Here is a 5886-nt window from a genome sequence, read left to right as displayed (position 1 = left end):
AAACTTTTAGTAGATTTCTACTTATTTTATTAAATATCATCTCCACCAAACAGGACAAGCTTGCATCTGTTATAGTTTTGGAGAAAAATGTGTTCATTTCATGTATGCGCGAAATGCCTTAAAAATGGCTTTAAAATGGATTTGGAGCATGGAGACGATTATCTCGGGATTGCAAGATAACCAAACAAAACTTTTAGTGGATTTCTACTTATTTTATTAAATATCATCTCCACCAAACAGGACAAGCTTGCATCTGTTATAGTTTTGGAGAAAAATGTGTTCATTTCATGTATGCGCGAAATGCCTTAAAAATGGCTTTAAAATGGATTTGGAGCATGGAGACGATTATCTCGGGATTGCAAGATAACCAAACAAAACTTTTAGTGGATTTCTACTTATTTTATTAAATATCATCTCCACCAAACAGGACAAGCTTGCATGTGTTATAGTTTTGGAGAAAAATGTGTTCATTTCATGTATGCGCAAAATGCCTTTGAAATGGCTTTAAAATGGATTTGGAGCATGGAGACGATTATCTCAGGATGGCAATATAAACAAACGAAACTTTTAGTAGATTTCTACTTATTTTATTAAATATTATCTCCACCAAACAGGCAAGCTTGCATCTGTTATAGTTTTGGAGAAAAATGTGTTCATTTCATGTATGCGCGAAATGCCTTAAAAATGGCTTTAAAATGGATTTGGAGCATGGAGACGATTATCTCGGGATTGCAAGATAACCAAACAAAACTTTTAGTGGATTTCTACTTATTTTATTAAATATCATCTCCACCAAACAGGACAAGCTTGCATCTGTTATAGTTTTGGAGAAAAATGTGTTCATTTCATGTATGCGCGAAATGCCTTAAAAATGGCTTTAAAATGGATTTGGAGCATGGAGACGATTATCTCGGGATTGCAAGATAACCAAACAAAACTTTTAGTGGATTTCTACTTATTTTATTAAATATCATCTCCACCAAACAGGACAAGCTTGCATGTGTTATAGTTTTGGAGAAAAATGTGTTCATTTCATGTATGCGCAAAATGCCTTTGAAATGGCTTTAAAATGGATTTGGAGCATGGAGACGATTATCTCAGGATGGCAATATTGTCAGGGCCAGGCGGTCGAGCAGACCCAGGAGGTGGATCCACTGGGCCGAACTCTAAGATGGTGGTAAGGAGTCCGGTAGCTGAAGCACTATGGGCAGTAGAACAGTCCGTGCCAGTGAGTGTAACGAAGGAGTCCCTGGGACCGCGGAGTCACAGATGGTAGTCCGGGTGACGTAGCTCAGGTTCGGAAGCCGAGGTGATGTCAGGCGGGGTCCGGAACCTTTGGAGCGAGATGACGGGTCACCGCAGGGATCCGAGATGGTACGGACTGTCAGATGGCAGACGGACAGCGTGCGGGGTTCGGGATTCAGCAGGACCGGATGGCGAGGCAGGATCAGCTCTAGAAGAGAGATACATGAGTATGGCAAGACGACACAAGGAGACCTGACTCCTAGCTTGGAAAACACGAAGATCAGGCCCCGCCCTCTTGGACAATACACCCCTATATACCCTGTACCTGTTCAGCCTCATTTCCTGTTAATGGACGCTGGCCCTTTAAGAAAGGGTCAGTGACCGCGCGCGCGCCCTAATGCGCATGCGCGCAGCCCGGGTGCCAGAAGCCAGGGAAGGAGGCTGAGAAGAGGACGCAGGGGAGCCGGCCAGGGCCTGGGAGGCCGTCGGGCGCCGCGATCGGAGACCAGGGGGCCTGGGAAGGACGGGCACCGGAGCCAAGGACCCGGGGAGCGTGGCAGGTGAGCCGGGGAGCGGGGCTGAGGACCCGGGGAGCGGAGCGGAGGACCCGGGGAGGGGAGCCAAGGACCCGGGGAGCGTGACAGTACCCCCCCCACGCCCCCCTCCCCGCAACCGGGACATGAAGGCACGGATCAGAGGAGTGCCCACGTTCTCCCTGGGCTCCCAGGACCTATCCTCAGGACCATACCCCTCCCAGTCCACCAGGAAGAACTGTCGACCTCGTACGGTCTTCATGGCCACGATATCCCTTACCGCATAAATGTCGTCATCGGCAATAGGTGGAGGAGCCGGACTGGCAGCAGCGGAGAAGGGACCAAGGACAACCGGCTTGAGCAGGGAGACGTGGAATGAGTTGGGTATCCTCATCGTGGCCGGGAGCTGTAGCTTGTAGGAGACCTCATTGATCTTGGCGAGGACCTTAAACGGCCCGATGTAGCGAGGACCCAGCTTGTAGGAAGGTATCTTCAATCGGATGTACTGGGAAGCAAGCCAGACCAGGTCACCAGGAGAGAAACACGGAGGGTCCAGACGCCTCTTGTCAGCGTGTTTCTTCATCCGCTGGGAAGCGCGTCCAAGGGACGCCTTGACAGAGTCCCAAATGGTAGCGAAGTCACGGGCTACAGTATCAGCCGCAGGGACATCCGAAGAAGGGGATATAGGCAATGGAACGGAGGGCTGAAGTCCGTAAACGACATGGAAGGGAGATTTGGAGGACGACTCACTGATGTGGTGGTTATGTGAGAACTCAGCCCAAGGCAGAAGCGTGGACCAGTCGTCGTGATGGGTGTTGACATAGTGACGTAAGAAGGATGTCAAGATTTGATTGACCCTCTCCACTTGGCCATTAGACTGAGGATGGTATGCGGAAGAAAAGTCCAGAGTTACTCCCAGGTGTTTGCAGAGCGCCCTCCAGAAGCGGGAGGTGAACTGAGTTCCTCTGTCGGACACGATGTGGGATGGAAAGCCATGCAAGCGGAAGATGTGATGGATATAGGCTTCCGCGAGTTCCTGAGCAGAGGGCAGTCCAGCCATGGGGATGAAGTGGGCCATTTTGGAGAACCGGTCCACCACGACCCATATGACTGTGTGTCCAGAGGATAATGGCAAGTCCGTAATAAAGTCCATCGCAATGTGTTGCCAGGGAACTGAGGGTATAGGCAGAGGCAGAAGACGGCCATAGGGCAGGTGTTTGGGCGTCTTGTTTCTGGCACAAGAGGAGCAGGCAGAGACAAAAGCAGCGACGTCCTTGCGAAGGGATGGCCACCAGTAATGGCGTACAATCGCACCCCATGTTCTCTTCTGGCCTGCATGACCGGCTGTTTTTGAGGCATGACCCCAGTGTAACACTTTTTGCCTGTCAGTCTCAGAGACATAGGTCTTTCCGGGCGGTATCTGGGCCAGGGTGACAGGGGCCACCGAAATGATCTTGCTAGGAGAGATGATGGGTTGGGTAGTCTCTTCCTCCTGTTCCATGGGCATGAAAGACCTAGACAAAGCATCAGCGCGTACGTTCTTGTCCGCGGGTCGGAAATGGAGCTGGAAGTCAAACCTGGCAAAGAATAGGGACCACCTGGCTTGCCGTGGGTTCAGTCGCTGAGCGGACCGCAGGTATTCCAGGTTCTTGTGGTCCGTGTAGATAATCACGGGGTACACTGCTCCTTCCAGGAGGTAGCGCCACTCCTCCAGAGCCAGTTTGACCGCCAATAGTTCTCGGTCACCGATGGTGTAATTGCGTTCAGGTGCTGAGAAGCTCTTGGAGAAGAAACCGCACGTCACCATCTTGCCGGAGGAGGACTTCTGCATGAGCACTGCTCCGGCTCCCGAGGAGGAGGCATCCACCTCCAAGGTGAACTGGCGGTTTAACTCCGGACGGTGGAGTACAGGCGCGGAGGCAAATGCTCGCTTCAGTGAGCAAAACGCGGCGTCGGCCGCAGGTGACCAGTCCTTTGGATTAGCCTCCTTTTTGGTCAAAGCGGAGAGAGGAGCAGTCAGGGCAGAGAAGTGAGGGATAAACTGGCGGTAGTAGTTGGCGAATCCCAGGAACCGTTGGATTGCCTTCAGTCCAGAAGGGGGAGGCCAGTTGAGTATGGAGGAGACCTTCTTTGGATCCATCTGCAGTCCAGTGCCCGAGATGATGTATCCCAGGAAAGGGAGAGAAGACTGCTCAAAGACACACTTCTCATATTTGGCGTAGAGACGATTCTCTCTCAGTCTTTGTAGAACCAGCTGTACGTTCTCTCTGTGGGTCTGGAGGTCCGGAGAGTAGATAAGGATGTCATCCAGATAAACTACTACACAGATGTAGAGAAGGTCCCGGAATATGTCGTTCACCAATTCTTGGAAGACTGCTGGTGCGTTACACAAGCCGAAGGGCATCACGCAGTATTCATAGTGCCCATCGCGAGTATTAAACGCGGTCTTCCATTCGTCCCCGGAGCGGATACGAACTAGGTTGTATGCACCCCGCAGATCCAGCTTGGTGAACACACGGGCTCCTCTGAGCCGGTCGAACAATTCGGGGATGAGCGGCAGAGGGTACTTGTTTTTGACGGTGATCTGATTCAGACCCCGGTAGTCGATGCATGGGCGTAGGTCACCCTCTTTCTTCTTAACGAAGAAGAAGCCTGCTCCCGCAGGAGAGGAGGATCTCCGGATGAATCCCTTTGCCAGGCTCTCTGTGATGTAGGTAGACATGGCCCTGGTTTCGGCGGGAGACAACGGATATATCCGTCCTCGAGGTGGTGTTGTTCCTGGGAGCAGGTCGATGGCACAATCGTAGGGACGGTGTGGCGGAAGTACCTCAGACTCCTTCTTGTCAAAAACGTCTGCGAAGGACCAATAGGCCGAGGGCAGTTCCGGTAGGTTCTCTGGAACCGGAGGTCGTCGGCTGGGTTGTATGGACTTCAGACACTTCTCATGACAAGCAGGGCCCCATCGGGTGATTTCGCCAGTACCCCAGCTGACTGATGGTTCGTGTGTCCGCAACCAGGGAAGTCCCAGCAGGATTTGATGGGACATGTGTGGTAGGACGTAGAGAGCGATGTTCTCGGTGTGCAGGGCACCGATACGCAGTTCGACCGGTCTGGTGACCCAGGAGATGGTATCAGAGAGGGGTCTCCCATCCACAGAGGCAATCACTAGGGGCTTCTCGAGTAGAGTAACAGGCAGCTGGTACTTGTCCACAGTGGCCTGCTGGATGAAATTGCCTGCTGCTCCAGAATCGAGGTATGCCTCAGCCGTGAAGCGCGTCTCTCCCGTAGACACTTGCACAGTCCACATAACCGGATCTGAGAGAGTTCCAGCACCTAGGGTGGCCTCTCCTACCAACCCTAGGCTTTGGAGTTTCCCGGCCTTTCTGGACAGGAGCGTAGGAGGTGTGTTCCCTCTCCGCAGTAAAAGCAGAGACCCTTGGCGAGCCGCTCTGCTCGACGTTGTTCAGACTGTCGTACTCGGTCGATCTGCATGGGCTCGTGGACGGGAATCCCAGCTGTTGATGACTGAGGTACGGAGGGCTTCTGTGGAGGAGAAGAATGCCGTACCGGACGTCTCTCACGAGACAGCTCTTTGGAGCGCTCCTGAAAACGAATGTCCACTCGAGTTGCTAGGGCAATCAGGGCATCTAGGGTGGAGGGCACGTCACGACCCGCCAACTCATCTTTGATGCGACTCGAGAGTCCTTCCCAGAAGGCGGCTGTTAGGGCCTCATTATTCCACCCGAGTTCTGAAGCCAAAGTGCGGAAACGGATGGCGTATTGGCCCACCGTCAGTGTTCCTTGACGTAATCGGAGAAGAGATGAAGCAGACGCAGAGGCGCGTCCCGGCTCGTCAAAGGTGCTGCGAAAGGCCTGCAGGAACTCTTGAAGATCCTTGGTCATAGGATCCTCCTTCTCCCACAACGGGTTCATCCACGCCAGTGCCTCGCCCTCCAGGTGAGACATGATGAAGGCGACCTTGGCTTGGTCGGAGGCAAACAGATGTGGCAGCTGCGTGAAATGGAGGGAGCATTGGTTTATAAACCCCCTGCAGGTCTTGGGATCTCCGGCGTACCGGGGTGGTGAGGCCAAACGCAGTCGGGAAGCA

This window comes from Anomaloglossus baeobatrachus, unplaced genomic scaffold (assembly GCF_048569485.1).
Source record: "Anomaloglossus baeobatrachus isolate aAnoBae1 unplaced genomic scaffold, aAnoBae1.hap1 Scaffold_34, whole genome shotgun sequence".
Taxonomy (NCBI): Eukaryota; Metazoa; Chordata; class Amphibia; order Anura; family Aromobatidae; genus Anomaloglossus; species Anomaloglossus baeobatrachus.
Note: the sequence above shows the minus strand (reverse complement) of the source record.